General features: G+C 44.4%; 1 non-coding gene across 1 annotated transcript; it reads left to right on the top strand.

The window, feature by feature from the left end:
• Window positions 1–255: 255 nt before the first annotated feature.
• On the top strand, window positions 256–328 carry Trnat-cgu (transfer RNA threonine (anticodon CGU)). The gene has a single exon. It is a non-coding gene; the product is annotated as a tRNA-Thr (tRNA).
• Window positions 329–19,174: the final 18,846 nt, after the last annotated feature.

Below are 19,174 nucleotides of genomic sequence, written 5' to 3'. Positions count from 1 at the left end.
TGTTTCTTGGCTATTTATAAGTTTCCCAGAGTTACAGTTAAACTTTTAAAACTCTCTTTGGGTTTAGGGAAAGCTTATTGTTTCTTTATGGTGAAAGCAACTGATCCTTAACAAGATCAGACCAAAAGTCAGTGGTGGAGCAGAGGCTAAGGCCTACTTCTGTATCCAGGGATGGTGCTCTTGGTCAATCTACCTTGGCCTTAAGGTAAAAATGTCTGGATGGAAAACATGGGTTAAGAAAAGTACTGCAGGGCTGGGGATATAGCTCAGTTGGTAGAGTGCTTGCCTCGTAAGCACAAGGCCCTGGGTTCAATCCCCAGCACCGCCAAAACAAAACAAAACAAAGAAAAGTACTGCAAGTCAGGTTCCCTGGAAGACAGGTTCTGAGACCAAGATGTGCATGCAGGACATTCTTGGGGGCACTTTTCTTAAGATTCAGACCCAAAGGGGCTGAAGGTCACTGGAGATGGCAACAGGAGGCACTTCCCAGCTGCCTTCTCAGCAGTGGCCCTGGGGAACTCTAGAGCTGGGGTGACCCTTCATGGTCCTCCTTCGAGACAAAGGCTTTCCTTCCAAACATGTGGACCAGTCATTCGATGCAGTTGTCCCAGAGAAGGGATTGGGAGCTTCGGTGAGGCAACTCTCACCAGCTGAGGGCAATCCTAGCAAGGCAAAGCGTGGACTGTCAACCTCCACTACTACCAGCAGATAGGGGATGAAAGCCCCGGGGCCTGAAGAAGGGATTTAAGTGATGGACCAAGCATCCTTGGCAGAAACAGGAACCTGATGTTAATTGAGATGCCATAGGTTTTTTTTTTTTTTTTTAATTGCATGCTTGGTTCTGGTTATCAACTGATGTATAGCAAACCACTCCAAAATCTAAAATGGCAACAATAAAAATTTAAATTTTGTTCATGATTATGAAAGCTGAGCTGGGCTGAATTGGGCAGTTCTTTAGCCTGTCTGGCTGGTGCTTGCTTACTAGCTGCATTCAACCAGGAAGACAGCTGTGGTCTGGACTTAGCTAGACAATGGGATAACTGTGCTCCTTTTGCTCTCTCCAGGGAGCCTAGAGACCTCATTTCAATGTGGGCTCCTCATCTCTAAGAAGGCCCTTCATATGACCCCACCCCCAGTAAGGTAACTGGTCTTCTTACACAGAGACTTAGGACCAGGGCACACAGCCTAAGTATTTATAATAGGGTTTCTCATTTGAGCATTATTGGCATTTGGGGATGAATGATTGTTTGTGTGCAGGGAAGAGGTGGTAGATATTCATGTTGTACACTGTAGATATTTGACCATATCACTGACCTCCTCTTGCTGGACACCAAGAGGATTCCCCTAGTTGGGATCATGAAAAATCTCTCTTGGCATTGATACTGTGACCCTTTCAAAGGAAGAATCAGCTCCCACTGAGAATCATTGACTCAGAAGGACATACACTTTTAGTATTCTTGGAAATTCCACCACATTCTATTGCCCAAAGTAAGCCATAAACACAGCCAAGTGTCAGAGCACAGGCATAGGAGGAGAGTTCACTAGAGGCTAGCAATGTAAGAGATCACCATGGTTCTATGAGGTCCAAACTGATATACTCATATGATAATGTAGAATAAAGGCTCATTCTTTCCAGGTTACTCAGAAAGTCACAGACCTAGATTGGAGCTCAGGTCTGCTAACGGCAAAACTCATACTCTTCAATACCTGAGCCACTTACAGCAGGTGTCAAAGGGTTACTTTTAGAAATGAACCACACTCAATCTCCTATAAAAACAAGTTATAGAAAGGAGAGAGGCTTTGCTCAGGCTTAGTTATGGTTAATGAAGAAAACATTAATCACTTGAAGTGCTATTTTGGAACTCATGAAACTGAAATGAAGCGCAATATGAAATGTTCATTTATTTCTGAGGGATTTATTTTGCTAACATTCAATCACTCAATCCTCTTTGCCTTATTTATAAAGTTTGAGGAGAAGAACACTATTTTCTTAAATATGTAAAGTTCTTCTCTGAACAAGGCCAGGAACAGCTTCCTTCCTTGGAGATGTAGCTGTTGGGGGTGGTAGGTAGAACCAGGATATTATATGATCCTTACCCAGGGAAGACTTCTTTCAATGGTGGCCCACAACAGTGCTTCCTACAAGAACTGTAGCCCCTCAACAGGCCCCAACATCTGCCACAATATGATCTGCTTGGACATAGGCTTATTCATTAATATAATCCTTGAGGAATCTCTTAAATTTCTAGACCTTCAGTAACTTTATCTGTACACTGGGTGAAATAACTACAACTCTGCAGAATTTCTGTTGAGGAAATGAAGATAAATGCTGTGTGCACATCAGGTACCTCACTGTCCCTTCAGTGGATGCTATAGACACAGCTGAGGGGTTTTGACACAATGGGCAGATTAATTCACGTCTTCTCTTTGTCAGATAGGAAGCCCAGTGTGGGAAAGGAAGCGACTAGTGAATTGGAGGCCATTGTCTCATCCACCATAGCTCGTGAAGTCCATATCATGGATTGTGAACATATTTCTTCTAATTGTGAAGTTACCAGTGTATTGTCAGTGCTTTGATTAAAATTCTTGTGGTTTGGTCTCAGATGGCCTTCTGACAGTGTGTTAGGGAAAGGGATTATGAAGTTCTTGCTTGTGTCACCTCATGGGGCCCCTGCTTTCACCTGTCATCAGTTACCCTGGGGCATCTAAAAGCACAGAAATAACAATCCTTCTCCGTTGCCTCCAAATCTTCCAGTCAGTGGAAATTGAAGGGAAAAGAAAGACCAGAACAGAATGAGATCAGAAGTCAGTTGTTATTCACCATTGGGTATAATCACATGACCACCAAAATGCTTCTCAAAACATCGTCTGCAAGTTCTTCTCCATATTTTATTCCTTATATATTTTATAGACAAACTCTGAAATGCTCAAGAACTTAATGTTCTGGTTAATTGAGTGTTTTATTTAAACAGAAAAGCTCCAGATATTGCAAGCATGAAATCCTAGTTTTCAATGTTGGAATAGGGCAAGAGGTTTTTCGAACAAAATTTTAATCAAACATAATTTAATATTTATCTGATAGCTTGTAAGGCATGGTAGATTTTTGTCTTGCCTCCAGGGCATAATAAGAAACATCCATTTCCCAAGATTCATAAGGATAAAAGTGTGGATTATTGGAGGTTACTCACTTAGATGAGTGAAAAGGCCTAACTCCCCTTACAGTTCCACAGATCTGGGTGGGATGCTGGCTCTAGACTCATGAGCTGGCTTTACTTTGGCAAGTTAATCTCCACAAGCCTTAGTTTTTTAATCTATAAATTTGATATAATGGCATTGCTTTAAGGAAGTAATCAGATAATTGTCGTAAAGCCCTCGGCACATTGCCTGCCTCATAGTAAGTACTTCATCAAGTCAAATTTATTTTGCCTGTTCTCTTCTTTCAGATTCTACTTCAGCTGCATGAAAAATAAACACACAGAGAAAAATCCAGGAAAACTCCAGGATATCTAGACGTTCTCATGGAGGAGACCCAGACAAATCCTGTGACACGAGCTTAGGGTGTGGAAGGTGATCTGCACGCTGTGCGCAGCCATCCTGTCCAGTTGTCATGGCCCTCCGATGGCTTTGAACACAGGCAGACTGGAGAGGCCAACTCAGGATGCCAATCTCATTAACAAGTAAGATTTCTCAACATTTCCCATGTTCAGGCCACTACTGTTGGGGTGAGAGCTTCCACTGATTGTGAAGTCACCAGCCCATCCCCAATGCTTTGGTTAAAGTTGGTGCAGTTTAGCCCCAAGTGACCTTGTCACCCTGTGTGAGGAAGAGGCATTAGGAAGCTCTTGCTTGTGCTTCCTCCTGTGATCCCAGACATGTACCTGGCTTTTCTTAGTCATCAGTCACCTTTAGGCGTGATGGTGTCCAAAGCATGCTGATTCGAAGAGATTCTGCCTCAAATACTGATCCTAATCATTAAACTGGTTTCTCTTGGACTAATTATTATTATGACAACAAAAGACCCCATTTTATTTGCTGGCTTATTGTCTTTCTCACATTAATGTGCCTCAATTTCAGATGGGACAAGTGATGACAGATCTTGGCCTGGACAGATGGAGCCCCCAGTTTCTCAGTCACCTGAAGGGATTTTTTTTCCATGAAAACTTGCTCACATAAGATGGAGTTAGCTGTCCAGAGAGGGCTCAGGGAGCAAAAATATTGTCCTGAAGTGTGAATAGAAAAAACAGTGGGCATCAGTGATCCAAGAAACTCTCTACTGAGAGGAAACTATCAGAGCTTAGGGCGACCCCCATACCCCCAGGAAGCTTCAGGGTGAAGGTAAACAGCGTGCATGACTTCTCAAAAACCAGAAGAGGAGAAGTTTGTTCATTTGGAAGACTTGCTCCGGCAGAGTCTATTGTTTGCATTTGCTCCATGGGGACACTTCCTGTTACCCAGGTCCTAGGATAAGGTGAGGGCTGAAGCCAGCATTGTTCCCACAGTAGTGCCCAGGAAGAGGTGGAAAGGTGGAGAAAACCAGTCTGTTCTGTGCCCTTCTGAGCTATATTCACCTATTTTGCAGTCAAGCTAGAGTAAATACACAAGGAAAAGAGGGACTTTCAGTCTTCTGGATTTGCCTGCAGCCCCTGTCCCCAGCTTTCAAGAGGAGGGAATAGAGGATAGTTGGAGGGTTGATTTGAAATTCAATGTCCAGTGGTTAATTTTGCCTCTGCCTCTGATTAGTTGTGTGATCTTCAGTCTCTGTTTTATCAAGTTGAAGTGGTATAAGATTACTAACCTTGGAGAGTCATCATGAGTTCAAATGGAACACACATAACAGATACGGTACATAATGGTACCTCCTAAATCATTTTTCCATTTTCTAACTTCCTTCCTTTGGTTACAAAGCATTGACCAATTATGGGTAATTTCCTGCTGAAATCCCATCTCCCTTTCTCTCTAAAAAATAGAACCCTGCTGTTATTTAGGGTCTGGTACGAACTAAGTTAACAGACTACATCTACCAGTTTGCCTTGCAGATAAACATGGCCAGTAAGACCAAGAGAGGTTATTAAGGGAGGGTCCTAGGGAAGGCAGCCTTTCAATCTTGTCTTACCCATTCTCCCATGAAGGAACCGTGAGAGAGCCAACACAAGCTTGGTGCCAGAGTGTTGTTTGCTCACTGAACAACTGGAAAAACAAAAATAGAGACAATTAACACTTATAGTGCTTGCAGTATGCCTCTCAATGTGCTAAAACCTTACTTGGTGTATTTAATTTAACCCTCAAAAGGACCCTATGAAATATTTTTCTACCATTAATTCCTATTTACAAGTTTGGAACTGAAGGTACAGGGAACATGAGTAAATATATATGCAGGAATAAGTGGATGAATGAATGCAGGAATACATGAAGCAAAGGGCCTACTGCAATTCTTGAGGGTGAATTAAAGGTGGAGGGTAAGTGCAGGGGTTTCCATTGCTACAACAAACTATCATGAACTTGATAGTTTCAAATGATACCAATATATCATCTTAAACTTCCATAAGTTAGAAGTTCAACATGGGTCTCACGGGGCTGAGATGAAATCAAGATGGCAGCAGAGGGGCTAGGGTGGTGGCTCAGTGGTAGAGCACTTGCCTAGCATGTGTCAGGCACTGGGTTCAATTCTTAGCACCACAGAAATAAATAAATAAACAAGCAAATTAATTAGTTAATTAATTAATTAAAGGTATTTTGTCCTTCTATCACTAAAAATATATTTTTAAAAAGATGGCAGCAGAGCTGTGATTCTTTCTGGTAGTTCTAAGTGAGAATCTATTTCTTTGCCTTTCTGCCTTATTAACAGCTCACATTCCTTGGCTCATAGCCCCTTTCTCCACCTTCAAACCAGCAATGTTAGGCAAAGTCCTTCTGATGCCATCTCTCTGTCTTCTTTTCCTCTTTAAGGACCCTGTGAGTTCAAATGGAGTTTGAACTTCATTTGTTGACCCTGTGAGTTCACCTACATAATCCTGGATAATCTCCCTCTCTTAAGGATAGTTGACTGGCAACCTTATGTCATCTATAACTTGAATACCCTTTTGCCACATAAGGTATCATATTCATTTTCCAGGAATTACTACATGGACTTCTTTGGGAGCTACCACTCTGCCTATCATGGTCTATTTCTGCAGAAGATTTCTCATCATTCATAGAAACATTTTTGCAATAGGAGCAGCTGCAGCGTGTCCCTCACTTTGAGGCAGGATGTCAGCTCTCAGTTTAAAGACGATAGGAAGACGGGCCCATTTGGCTCATTTTCTTGGCATGGCAGCCTGGGTGCAGCTGTGGTCACAGCATCTCATGCTGTCATCCTTCTGATGCAGACTCCCAGTCAGCAATTTTGGGGAAAGATGAGGGTAACACTGCCCAGTTATGCCCAATGACTCTTTGAGGGTTCTGGGACTTTCCTCACCTTTTATCCAATAACCTTTGGCCAAGAGGAGTTGGTCTGCAGGAGGTTCAGAAGAAGAACAGGAGAGGAGTAACATTTGTTGAGCTAAAGTTGATCTTTTCGTTTTCATTTTCACATTTCATGCCTTTAAACAGACATGAGAGCCAGATTTTAAAGAAGGACCCTGATGTTCTGAGAGAGAGAAGGCAGCTAGCCCCAGGAGACCCAGGCACTGAGTGACAAAGTCAAAACCAGGACCTGGGACCAGCCATGCAGTCAGCCCTGAACAAAGCTGACTGTCCACCTAGCAGCCCCCATGGCCTGACCCTGCCTTGGTCCAGTGCTTCTCAGATCAGAACAAACTCTCCATTCCTTTTACTTATGCCTAACATCCTTTCTCTTAAAACTTATGCTGCCTCCAAGAACTTCCCACCACTCCATGTGAGTAGCCATTTTGACTTCCTGTTTCCATATTGTCTATTCCAGTCAATGTGTGGGAACTGATATGGATTATATCCATGATGGGTCTCTCTAAGACCTTGGGTCACCCCACCACCTCTATTTCTGCCATAATGTCTTTCCCACTTTGGATCATCTCTAAATTTTTTCTGCTTTAAAGATAATTGGGTGCTTTGAGTTGACCTACTCAACAAATATTTTCCTTTTGATATTTCATCTTAGTACACAGCCCAAAAGCAAATCAGTCAATCTTTCCCTTAACACAGAGATTTTTTTTACATTTTTATTTTTTAGGATCTACTCTGTCTCTACTCAAGTTGCTAACCAGAAATATATTGCAAGAAATGCCTTCCTGTTCTGCAATTAAAAAACAGAAAACAAAGTTGGTCCTCAAGCCTTGCTCATGCTTTCTTTCACAAGGTGAACTATTCAAGGTAACATTTGTGAGGCTGAGAGACTATATGCCCCTGCTCCAGACTCTGTCCCCTGAAAACCCAAGGAGCAGATGGAAGTTTGAAGCCTAGCTAAGCACTGCTAAACACTATTGTTTGAACCGAAACAATCATAGGTCAGATCCCAGAGATATATAGATAGTTACCATTACTCTTTCCTGGCATCCTCCTCCTGCAGAGCACATGGGAAGTAAACTTTGATCCTTTTTTACAGGGTCCTGCAGAGTAGGTAAAGGTTTCCAGGCTGCCAGCAAAGCTCTCTAGATAAAAGGTCCATATTCCCATTTTGTGGATGAAAAAACTGAGAGCAGATAAGACACAAGTTTCCAGAGTTGCTGGCAGGCTGTTCCTGAATTTCTCAATTTCCAGGAGAGCAAAATAAAGAGGATGAGACTCCTATGGACTGGTGAGCACAAACTTAGTCTAAAGGACTTTGTGCATTCCTCCATCAACCTGAATTTAACTTTGGAAAGCTGCAAAGCACCTACTGTGTACCAGGAACTGACAGGTTTCATTTAATCTTTCACCACAACCCTGCAGATTATAAATTGCATTTTATAGCTAATAAAGCCTACATAAGGAGAAAAAATTACTTGCCTAAGTCCCCTTCATACAGAAAGAGACAAAATCAAAATGTAAAACCCATTTATTCCCTCATTTTGATTCGTTCTCCAGCAAATGTCTATTACAGAACGACCTTGTGCCAGGCACTGTGCCCATGAACAAACCAGGCCACCGGGAGAAGCCAGAGTCCCTGCAGGGCTGGGCTTTAATCTGAAGCTGGCATGGTATGTCCTAACCAGACAGGACATGCTGAATAGCTGGGGCTGGGTCCAAGGAGGAACCCATGCCCAGGAAAAATCTGTCTCATTTGGACATTATCCTCCTTCCTAGGGTGAAGATAATTACAGGATCACTAAACATAATTTCACGAGAACTTCCATTTCTCCCAAGCCTGGGAAGATGCCCCAGCGCAACACGGTTCCTCCCTGCCCTTCCCCTTTAGACTGTGCTCTTGTCTTCCCTCATAGACATACGTCCTTCCTTTTCATGTTGTTGTCCCAGAAACTTCCCTTCATCCTTTAAGACCACCTTGTGTCACCTCCCAGTGAAGTCTCCTGTCCCCCCAGCCATAGTTGAGCCTCCTTCCTTTGTACACAGGCAGCTGCTGGCTCATATGGATAAAAGGAGCCTCACAAAAGGCAAGTTCTTTTAGGATGGGATGTCAGTAGTCAGGGCTGGGCTCTGGGGCCCAGCTCAGCACCTGGTGTATAATAGGTCCTCAGTGGTTAAAGGAATCTGGCAGGAATGAACCTTCTGCGCAGGGGAAGCCCCGGCTCCTGTGGGCATGGGAGCAGAGTTCAGACCTCCTGACTTCTAGCCCAGCACCCCTATTTTCACTTTGGTCCCAGTAGACTGAAAAATGTGCTCTTACTTTGCCTATCTTTTTAGATATAAGACCAGATATAAGATATCAGACCAATTCTTTATAGCTATAACCCTAAAGATCAGAATGATCAAAAAGTAAATAAATTAAACAAAACAAAGTGTCCATTTTGGAGAGTAGCCAACTCTAAAGAAGGTACACTTTTTGACCATCCACCCTAAAACATCCAAGCAAGGTGGCATCTCCCCACTTCCTGCACCCCCTTCTTCAAATAACTCCAAAAAGACCCCTGTTCATAATGGCCAGGGACATCCGGTCTCTCAGCTGATCTCCTTGGGGCAGTTGCTCATCATCCCCTCCCTAAGTATTTCCATGGTTTGGGGGACAAGATCAAGTACTTCGCTGAGTGTTTAGCGCTTGTCTTGCATCTTCCGGGCCCAAGCATTCACTCTGGCTCCTTGTTTGGCCAAACAATCCTGGGGAGTCAGAAATGAGCATTCCAACTTATCTGGATGTGGAAAGTGGACTCGAGAGGGGCTAAATAATTTCACCCAGTCGCAGAGTTTAAACAAAACCAGGCCCCAAAATGCCTTTTGTGAGGGTCCTTTTATCGATATGAGCCTGCAGCTGCCTGCGTACAAAGGCAGGAGGCTCAACTATGGCTAGGGGGACAGGAGACTTCACTGGGAGGTGACACAAGGTGGTCTTAAAGGATGAGGGGAAGTTTCTGGGACAACAACAACAACACGAGTTGACCAAAAATCAGGTCCTTATAGCTGCAAAGACTTTGTGCTTCATACCCATGGTTCACTGTGATGTATTAAGAAATAAACCAATTAGAACCCTGTCCCTGTTTCCTGAGGCACAGTTACTTATCTTCAAAGTCACACCTGTCTTTTGGTATGCTAATGAGATAACCTAGGGGCTCCTGGATAGCTTCAGGATAAGATTGGTTGTACCAGTGTCCAGGGAGGAAAGAAGGAACTGAAGTTTGAGTTGATCACCAGTGGTCAAAGATTAAACAATCATCAGGGCTTACACAGATGGACAAACTCAGGCAGGACAATCCAAGACAAGCTGATTTCCCATTAACAAGCTCCAAGGAACTCACTCCTCTAAGCTTAGCGGGTGCCTGCCCTGAGCAATAGACTCACTTTAGATTCTGTATGATCAAGGATGCTGGTCTACTTCTTACCTTGGCCAGGCCTGGTGGCCTCAGAACCTTGATTGGATACTGCTGGTGGAGCCCAGCCTGTTCCCACCCATGCCTTAGATTCAGGTCCTGGCTTTGTGACACATCTCCATCACCACCCACCTCTGCCTGAGTTCCCATTAGTGTCTGAAATATTGTCATGATCCAGCATAAGCCGTGGCAGGCTACAATTAATTAATTAATCAGTTATACTCTATCAGCAAGTGCAGACTAGGAATGTTAAATAAACAAATTAAAGGCTGTGTTTCACTAAAGCTCAGCCCAATGAAATAATAATGAGGCAAAGTTAACTGCTCTGAACAGAAGAAGGAAGAACATCATGATGGAATATTCCAGTACAGTAATATCCTAGAAAAATGTGGAGAGGGGCTGCTGCAGAGGTGGCTCGGGCCACCCAGACCCTCTCTCACCATGCTCTGCTCAGGCAAAATATTGAACGCCAGCAAGCACCGCAGAAAGAGCAGGACTCTGCGACAGACAGAACTGGGCTTCTCAACAAAAATCCACCCCATCTTTGCATATCAGTAAGTCCTTCCCTGCTTGGAGGCTAACTCATTAAAAAGAGGAGAACAACACTATTAAACATCAGCTTTGTCAGTGTCCACAGGCGCTGTTTCAGGCACGCTGGTGGGCGTGGCCAGGATCCTCTCAAGGTGGCCGTGATGCAGACAGGCAGGTATACTGTGAAGCTAACAGCCCTGGCCCGCTCTCACCCGGCGATGAGCAGGAGTCAGTGGATTGGTACCCTAGCCCATTACTTTCCGCGGTTTGAACATGGTTGGTTGGGAGGTGGAGTCGTGGTACCGGGGCGTCATGATGGCGCAGGGCTGGAACAGTCACGCAGACCGCAGGCCGTTGCGAGGCAAGGCCCAGCCAGGTGTTGTCCATTGCACTTGCCCGCCTCTCTCTGCTTTCCACCACGACCAGAAGCAGCCTGAAGCCCCTTATCAGAGGCCACTGCCTAATCAAGGCCTTCCCAACCTTGAAACCAAGAATCAAAATTAACTTATTTTCTTTTTACAAATTACCCAGGCCCAGGTAATTTATAGCAATAAATCAAATCAATCAATCAATTTTCTTTATATTCTGAGGTTCTGTTATAGCAACATAAAACAAAGACATTCCTTTAGGATGGGACAGCTCAACTCCCACTGAGCTGGAGCCTCGATCCACAGAGGCTGCCACCCTCCCCTTTCCTGCCTCACTCCCCGTCTCTGGTGTGCCCCTGATCTCCTTCCAAAACAACCACCTGCATTCAAAAGCTGCTGTTTGGACACCCAGCCTAAGACAGGACCCTTCAACAGCATTTGGACGTTATACTCAAACATTCTGTCCCTTCATCTTTCAGCTGCTCTCCAGTTGCTGATGATAACAACCCCGGAGGCTAACCTTCTCCCAGGAGGACAAGAGCATAACTTGGGAGGACTTGCCTTTGTGGTTATTCATCTGTTTGGCAGGTATTTGCTGGGAGCCTCCATGGGCAGGGCTGGGGATCCAGCTCTGAGCAATACAGGCACATGTCACTCAAATTTGTGAGAGGCACAAAGGTACAACTCAAACATGACCCAGAGGTGCAACACAGCACTAACTGGGGGCTTCTGGTTCTGGGTGTGCTATGTTCCTTGCCTGAGTATGGACGGTGAGGTCAGACACATCTGGCACGTCCTTTGTTCTCTTAGCTGCAAAGTCCAGATGTCCAAGACCGTGGTGGAAGACAAGTCAAGAGCTCTGGAATCTCTGAGATGCTGGATTCCCGGGGAGTCCCTCAGAATCTGTGTCACCAACCAGGAGCTGCTGTCTCAACCACTCTCAGTGTTGTTGATCAGTATGCTCTTTCCAAGCTTTATCTTGTAGGTCAGCATCTGTGGCCGTGGTAGAATTCTGGCCTCTATTTTTCCCTCCTAGAACCTACCACTTAGAATCTGAATGTGGCCCCCAGGAAGTTCCCTTGCATTCACCTGGGGCAGCGCATACTGATTCTCCCTAGAAAATACCATCACGTGGGTATCTGGTGGGATTCTTCTGAGCCCCTTCTCATGGAAACCTGAAGCCCTGATTCTGCCATAAACAGGGAGACAATGTTTCTAAAACCAAGAAGAAAAGGCCCCAGCAAATGTTCTAAAACTTGGATAAAGAGGAGTCAGAGGGTGAGAGCTACATCATGGGCCAATCCCATGCTTCCTATGACCCTGGCTGACTTTGAGAGGTTGAAAGGAGGGTCCCAGTCATGCTCAAACCAAAGAAACGGTGATTACCTCAGGGTATTGCTTCTAATTAAGGCCCTTCTAATGGTAATGGGTTTTCCCTGCCAGTTACAGGTGAAGAATTTAAGTGACAAATGGTGATGGTGAGTTCCATTATGCCTGGACAAAGATCTATCTGGGAAAGAATATTAATATACTCTTTCTCCTTCCCCAACACACACACACACACACACACACACACACACACACACAAGTGTGCACAGGTTTACCCTAGTTTGAATTATTCTGCTGACACCTCTTTTATCTTCCTAGTAATTTCAGAACAGTGGAGCTCTCTATGATGTCTTCTGATGGTTGGGGGTGGTCTGCGCATAACCCCGTAGGCTCTCCTGGGCTTCTACTATCCTCAAACACACCTTTACTGCTAAGACCTGGATGCCGTGCTCAGTTCTTCCCAAACATATCTAGTAGTAAGAACACTAATGCCACTATTTATTCATGACTTCCCTTGTGTCGGGTCCTGTGCTAAGTGCTCTGCATACATTAGTCAAGGGGTTTGCAAAGGAAGGCCCCTGGCTCTATTAAATGTGTTACTGGAACCGCCACACCCGTTCCTTTAGATGTTGTCTATGGGCAGCAGTAAAGTTGCAATGCAGAGTTGAGTAATGGAGACTGAAACCATATAGCCACAAACCTTAAAATATTCCCTAAGTAGCCTTTTCTGGAAAGATTTCACCGATCAATGAACTAACTCATCTTATCCTTGCAAAGTCCTGTGACCTGGAGATCATCGTGACCATTTTATGTAAAAATAAACTGGGAACATAAAAGTTAAGTCCTTGTTCCAAGGGTACACAGTTTATAAGTGACAGAACTGGGATTGAAACCCAGGCTCCATAGAGCAAGTCCTGGACTCATGAGAGCCATTTGCAACTTCTTTTGAAAGCGTATCAGAAATGGCCAACATATTGAAGTGAACCTGCTTAGTCACCGGAAGTCTTGGCAAATGGGAGGACTAGGAGATTAAGAGGCCATTGATTGATGAGATTACTTAACCCAAAGCCCCAGAGAAGAAGAAAGACAAGGGTCTCCAGGTGTTGTTATGAATCTAGAAAAGGGTTGTGTCCCCTCCTTTCTCTCTCATGAACATGAGTGGTTTGTACCTGCTCGATTTATAATATGACCCAGCATCACACAGAGCAATTTGTTACTGACATCATGAACATCCCAGGCCTTATTGCAAAGGTCACCCTCATTCTTCTGAAATCTCTTTTTCACATTAGCTGGAGAATGAAAGAGGTAAAGCTGTCCTAATCCTAGCATTTCAGAATTTTAGAAGTGTATTAGGAGTTAAAAGGTTGACCTCCCTCTGGGATGGTTATTCTCCCAAGAGTATTCAGTTTTTCCTGGGTCTTTTGAAACTACTCTAGTACCCCAGGAGGAGCATCCCTGAACATTCCCATTATTCCTCATAGGATGAGGTCGTCATACCTGGGTTTACTTTGACTGCCTTCAAAGCCTGCAGAACTTTGTGCAATCACAGAGACCTCGGCTCCCCCACAGAGGGTGTGATTCATCAGGTCAGTGGAACTCAAAGACCCTTAAAGATTCCACCAGGATCAGCGTGGCCTGAGGCCCCGTGCTCTGCCTGGTCCCTGCCTGTGTCTCAGCCACGTTCCCGATATGCTGAAGGTGCATATCACATCTCCAGAACCTGGAAGGTTTCTGATTAGAAATTTCTTCCAGTTAGAAATCACAGCTAAGCAGGTTGGTTGCATAGGTATTAATTAGCATAATGAAAACCCAACATTAAAAGGATAACCTCACAGTCTAGGAAGTTTGCCAGAATACCTCTAAGTCCATTCAAGTTGTCATTATTTAATGCTTATATCTACAACAATTTCAATAAAACTGATAATGATATTTAAATAAGAGATGAAGTTGGATTTTCCTTATTGCAAAAGAATGGGATTTGGAAATCTGGTGACAGAACTTTCAGCAAACTTCTATTTTTAAAAAAAAATGGAGAGAGAAAAACTAATGAAATAAAGCTTAAAGTAATGATATGAAGCTTACAATTAGATCAAGGTTGAAATTCAGGCCCTGACATCTTCTAAATGTCACTATCTTGGGCAAGTCTCTTAACAGCCCCAATCCCAAGGTCTTCTTTAATAAAATGAGGACAATGGTACTCCATGTTAACGTTTGAATATGGGGCACCCCACAAAGCCGCTGTGTTGTTGCAGGTTGTGAAATGATTAGATCACAAGAATTGGAACCTAATTGGTGGGTTGAGAGTTATAACTTAATTGATATTAACCCATGTGATGGATTAATAATTTGAAAGGACTACTCTATTGGGTGGAAACTACAGGTAGGCAAGGTGCGGATGGAAGAAGTCACTGGGGGCATATTGTGGGGATTCTACGTTTTATCCTTGGCTCCTTGCTCTCTCTCTCTCTGTTTCCTGGCTGCCATAGTTCAGCAGTTTTTCTCTACCACTTCTTTCCACCATAATGTTCTACCTTATTTTAGGCCCAGAACAATGGAGTCTGCTGATCATGAACTGAAACTGTGAAACTGTGAGCCCCAAATAAACATTGTCTTCTCTAAGTCAACCCTTTTAAACACTTTTCATCACAGAAATGAAAAAGTTGATGAATATACTCCAAAATACCCCTGCCCCACAGAGACTGGAGAACCAAACACACATAGTACCTGGAACAAGCAATAAACACCTCCATGGAATAAGATCATTTCTTCTGTTAAGAAATTTACAGCCTGATATGAGGGGAAAATTGCACACAGATTATAACCCAAGGAAGTAACACATGAGGATCGCTGTAAAGGTCAGCAGAAAGAAAAGGGGAGAGTTCAGAAGGAGCTTGTTGGTGGCAGGTGAATATGGTAGGAGGCAGTATTTAAGAGTGGAAGGCTGACAAGTGTGCTTAGGGTCAGCAGTGTGACAGACCAGCCGACTGCACTGGCCCTGAGGTTTCAGGTTGAGGCTTGCTGGGAACTTGCAGGGAGACTCCTGGTGAAGGAAGCAAGCAGCACTGGGTGCATTTATTTCCCCACAAGGATAAACAACACCATCTTAGCAGAGGGAGCAATGGCATGAAGGACACCAACTTCAACCATAGGACTGAGGAACTCAGACATTTGTGCCTTCTCTGCAGCCAGCCATATGGAGGGGCACTAGCATAGCTGTGGGCTTCTCTTTGGAGGTTGGGATCGCCAGGGTCTGCCCAAGGCCCAAGGCCAAGCCCCAACAATGAGCACAGGTCAGACAAATGGGAGCTCCACAAACCAGCACCTGCCCGGAAAACACCCAGCAAGTAAAGAAAACCAAAGCCAGCCGATCACTCTGATACATATGGTGTTCTATTTTTGTGCAGCATATGCTATTTACATCCTCTTATGGAAGAGGAAACTCAAGGAGGTTGGAGAATGGGTTTTTATGTAGTTTGTGGTGGTTTAACGTTTCCTAAGATGAGTTGTCTCAACCTTTCAGTGGAAAGTATCTGTCCCTTTACGTGAAATGGCACCTGCACCCAGTGAGGAGGCTGTGACCAGCAGCACTCTTGGCCCAGGGTCTCCAAACTGTGTCCAATAGATTCTCAGCACACCAGAATCCTGCCAGATGGTTCAGTTCCAAGTCTCTGAGGTCAAAAAAGCCTTTGATAAAAGCTCAGTCATTCTTTGATCATGGTGGTGGGATTTCAGAGAGGTTGAGATGCTGACACATATCAAGAATCCACTGAGTTGGGCCTGGTGCACATGCATGTAATCCCAGTGGCTCAGGAGGCTGAGGCAAGAGGATCACGAGTTCAATGCCAGACTCAGCAACTTAGAGCCCTGAGAAACTTAGTGAGACGTTATCCTCCCCAAACACAATAAAAATAAAAAGGGCTGGGGATGTTGCTCAGTGGTTAGGTGCCCCTGGGTTCAATCCCGGGCTGCAAAAACAAAACAAGAATCCACCAAGGAGAAGAGCATGAATTGCCACCTGAGTTTATGTCACCATCCCTGCTTGCCTCCCAATACCCACAACATTTTTCTCTAAGAGTGCCTCTAAACAGTTGTCACTGGGGGTGGAACACAGCACTTTAGGATAGATAGGAATTGCATTTAGGAAGATAGCCTTCTGCCCACTGAGCAAGTGTGTACACCTGTGTACAGGTGGCAAAACGAACCTCCAGTCTGTCTTCCCAGGCCAGTCTATTAGTTGCCTGGATGCTCTTGGATAGAACAGTATTCATCAGAACCTCCTGCGGACCTTGCACTGTACCTCCTCACTTAAAGTGTGTGGCATTTATTCCCATGCTAGCCATATGGAGTAATTGCCATCGATGCCATTTTTTAATTTTTACAGACTGCATTTTGATTCATTGTACACAAATGGGGTACAACTTTTCGTTTCTATGGCTGTACACAATGTAGATTCACACCATTCATGTAATCATACGTACATGAGGTAATACTGTCTGTCTCAGTGCACTATCTTTCCTTCCCCAACCCTCTTCCACCCCATTTTCCTCTACACCATCCAAAGGTCCTCCATTGTTCTCTTGCCACCCCCACATCGCTATGGGAGAGGAAGAATCCTGCCCAATGTCCACTCTCGTGAAAGGAAGACCTGTGATTTAAATCACACATGCCCACATTAGGCCCAGTGACTGAGAGATACTTAGGGATAAAGGCAACAGTTTCTCTGCAGGTAAGAGGAACAGAAAACAAGGCGCAGAAGGTGGGGGTCTCCATGATTTGTGGTCTTTTGTTACGGCAGTAATAGAAACTAATACATTTGGGTAAGGAGACCCTACAGCATCCCAATGTTCTCTCAAAACCGCAGCAACTGGCAGGAGACTCTTCTGTTGGCCTGGGCTTGAGGTCACAGGAAATTGGATGATCACTGACCTTTAGCCTCAGTGACTCTTAAATGACCCATGACGACAGCTCTCCCAGTCACATTTACACATGGAGTATGTGAGGGGAAAGAGGTAAAGAGTAACAGAGGCACATGCCAGGTAGAAGCTCCTTCATCTCGCAATGAGGGGCCACTCTACCTGTTCATCCTCCATCTCTACCTGGGGGGAAATGAACTCCACCCAGTCTTGAGGAATCTTCAAAAGGGCCATGGTCCTGCCACAAAGGAGGCCCCACTTCCTGAAACTGTCACCCTTCTCCATCCTGTGCCTTCCCTCTTTGGCTCTTATATTTAGAGCTACCAGAACCAAGTAGCACAGACTAGGTGGCTCAGACAGAAAATTTCTCATCTCACAGTCCAAGTGAAGTTGTCTGTGAGGCTGGTTCCTACTGAGGTCTGTGATGTGAGGGAAGGACCTGTTCCAGGTCTCTCTTCTTGTCTTATAGATGGTTATTGTCTTCATCCATCTGGGATGCTATCACAAAATACCATAAACTGGGTGACTTGTAAATAATTCTCACTCTTCTGGAGTCTGAGAAGTCTAGATCAAAGCACTGACAGACTCAGTGTCGGGTCAGGGCCCATTTCCTGGCTCATAGATGGTGCCCTCTAGTTGTGCCCTCATGAGGCAGAAGGTAGCTAAACAAACTGGGATCAAGTTCAAGTTGTGCCACTATTGCCTATATGATTTTGGACAAGATTCATAAATTGCCTTTAATTTTATTCTTCAGGTGTAACATGGTTTGCATCTTCAATGTCCTCTAAAGGCCCATATGCTAAAGTCTTGGTCACCAGCCTGTGCTGCCATTGGGAAGTGGTGGAACCTTTAAGAAGTGGGGAATAATGGAAAAAAGATAGGTCATTCAGGATATGCTTTTGAAGGGGATATTAGGAGTCCAGCTCCTTCCTCTCTCTTTGCTTCCTGCTACCACAAGGGGGGCAGTTCTGTTCCACCATGTGCTCCCTCCATGATGTTCTGCTTTGCCATGGGCCCAAAGCAATGGGGCCAAGTGATCATGGACTGAAACCTCTGAAACTGCACCAACATAAATTTTTCCTCCTTTAGGTTGATTATCTCAGGTATTTTGTCATGGCAACAAAGAGCTAGCTAACAACAATTAGGTATCTCTTAGAATATGAGTAAGATGATGGAATGCAGCTGGTGGAATTACCTAAGAAAATTCTGAACACTAGGTAGGTGTTTAGCAAGTATTTATTTAAAAATTCCATGGACCTAAAACTTTCTGCCAATCAACATAATATTTTTCATGAGCAGCACAACTATTGTTGGATGCTCTTCCAGCAATAATTAGGACAAAAACACTTAACGTTTTCTAACTAAAGGAAATTTAAAGGTGCCCAACACCAAACCCTCCTTTCTATTGCTTCTGTAACAACTTACTGCAAACTTAGTGCCTTAAAACAACACAGATGTATAATCTTACGGTTCTATAGGTCAGAAGTTCAACATGGGTCTCACAGGACTAAAATCAAGGAACTCTATGTCCAGAGCAGACACATGGCAAGTTTAGCTTCAGGAGTTAAGCTTTAATCTTACATCAGATGCCTCAGTACTCTCAGCAGCTCCAGTCATCCATTTAATTTCCCCAAGTATTAGAATCCCAGGAGTTGAAGGTGGGAGGTAGACAGAAGCAGCAATCTGGATGTGGTCTGAGTGTTGCCCCCCCCAGACCAGGTTTCCAAGCTGAGAAGCATCTTTAACCACATCTCTGTGCTGAATTCATTTCTTAGCATGATGCTGTTGTGCAGCAGAGGCTGTTTGAGGGTGGTGACCCCATCACGTGGTTTTCAGTAATAGTGCATGCCTGAGCTCATCCCTGGTATCCCTGAGATGAGCCCAGCTGGGATGGAGCCCTGTTCCTGAGGGTCTTTAAACAATAGCAGCCCTACTAGAGGAGACAGGGCTAGGCATGGAACATGACTCTCATAATCAGTATTCATTGCAAAAGAAATCTACACTGTGCCCAATGTAGCTGTGATCCAGGATACAGGAACTCGGGTCCCAGGCTGAACAATGTCATTCGCTGGTATGGGAAGTTGCTGGACTTGGACTTAGGCTTGGACTCCCATGGTGA

This window comes from Sciurus carolinensis, chromosome 16, assembly GCF_902686445.1.
Source record: "Sciurus carolinensis chromosome 16, mSciCar1.2, whole genome shotgun sequence".
Classification (NCBI taxonomy): Eukaryota; Metazoa; Chordata; class Mammalia; order Rodentia; family Sciuridae; genus Sciurus; species Sciurus carolinensis.
Note: the sequence above shows the minus strand (reverse complement) of the source record. Positions and strands in the feature narration are given on the sequence as shown.